The sequence below is a fragment of the Triticum urartu genome, chromosome 7A (genome assembly GCF_056163025.1).
Source record: "Triticum urartu cultivar PI428250 chromosome 7A, HENAU_Tu73, whole genome shotgun sequence".
Classification (NCBI taxonomy): domain Eukaryota; kingdom Viridiplantae; phylum Streptophyta; class Magnoliopsida; order Poales; family Poaceae; genus Triticum; species Triticum urartu.
Genome location: NC_141879.1, coordinates 103,651,000 through 103,652,475, shown reverse-complemented (window position 1 = coordinate 103,652,475; position 1,476 = coordinate 103,651,000). Strand labels below are relative to the sequence as shown.

Genomic DNA, 1,476 nt, shown 5'->3' with positions numbered 1-1,476 from the left:
CTGATCGAGTATGCACGAGCACGTGTTGGCCGAAAAAATCGTCGCCATAATTCAGCCTCATGGATGATGCGTGCATTGACACTCTCTCTCGGCTCTCGCTACATATAGTCCACCCCATTACACTAGTTAATCACCCATCATCGATAGAGAATTCCACGGGAGGAGAGGGAGGAGCTGCAATGGCGGGAGGAGACGAGGTGAAGCTGCTGGGGAACTGGGCGAGCCCGTACGTGGCCAGGGTGAGGCTGGCGCTGCGGCGTGCCCTACGACTACATCGAGGAGGACTTCGCCGACAAGAGCGACCTGCTCCTCCGCTCCAACCCCGTCCACAAGGCGGTGCCGGTGCTCATCCACGGCGGCAAGCCCGTCTGCGAGTCCCGGGTCATCGTGCAGTACATCGACGAGGCCTTCGGTGGCACCCGCCCGCCCCTCCTCCCCGCTGACCCCCGCGAGCGCGCCGCCGCCCGCTTCTGGGCCGCCTTCGTGGACGACGAGCTGCTGGCGCCGTGGGGGATGGTCATGCGGTCGGGCACGGACGAGGAGAGGGCGGAGTGGACGCGGCGGACCGTCGCGGCGGTGGATACGCTGGAGGGGGCCCTGGGGGAGCGCTCCGAGGGGTTCTTCGGCGGTGACCGCGTCGGGTACGTCGACGTCCTGCTCGGCGGCATGGTCCCGTGGGTGCGCGTCACCGAGAGGCTCTCCGGCCACAACTTCTTTGATGCCAGCAAGGCGCCGCTGCTGGCGGCGTGGATGGAGTGCTTCGGCGAGCTGGACGCCGCCAGGGCCGTCTTCCAGGACGTCGACAGGCTAGTTGAGTACGCCGGGACGATCCAGGCACGGCTTGCCGCCGAGGCTGGAACTGCCAGCAACTGATAAACCTGGTCTGCTATGGTGGTCGTTGTGGTTGATGCAAGTATCCACAGTGTATCAAATTACGCGCTCAGGGTCTTTCCCTCTATTCAAAATAAATAAAATCAAATCAAAATTACATAGAACTCTTGATGAATGGCATTTTTATATAGTCGGGCTATACTATTAACCATGCTCTTATTAGATAAACTAAAGAGCAACAGAAAATAAGGTTGAAGAAAAGTCATATTTGAGAGGAAAGACATAAAAAGAGTCGACCACCAAAGTAAAAGCCAATCGCCAGAATAAAGCCTCTGTGTTTCTCTACTTATGTGTCCATCTATGCTAAGCTAGTAGTCATCCTCTAGTTGGTCAGTTCCTGAGAGAAAAGACAGAAACAGAGTCCACCAACAAAGTAAAAGCCCATCGCTAGAATAAAGCCTGTGTGTTTCTCTGCTTCTGTGTCCGTCTATGCTAAGCTAGTTGTCGTCCTCTGGTTGGCCAGTTTCTGAAAGGAAAGACGTAAAAGAGTCGACCACCAAAGTAAAAGCCCATCGTCAGAATAAAGCTCGTGCGTTTCTCTGCTTCTGTACCCATCTATGCTAAGCTAGTTGTCGCCCTCTGGTT

General features: G+C 55.8%; 1 pseudogene; it reads left to right on the top strand.

Moving 5' to 3' along the window:
• LOC125521876 (putative glutathione S-transferase GSTU6) lies at positions 1-990 on the top strand (annotated as a pseudogene).
• Positions 991-1,476: the final 486 nt, after the last annotated feature.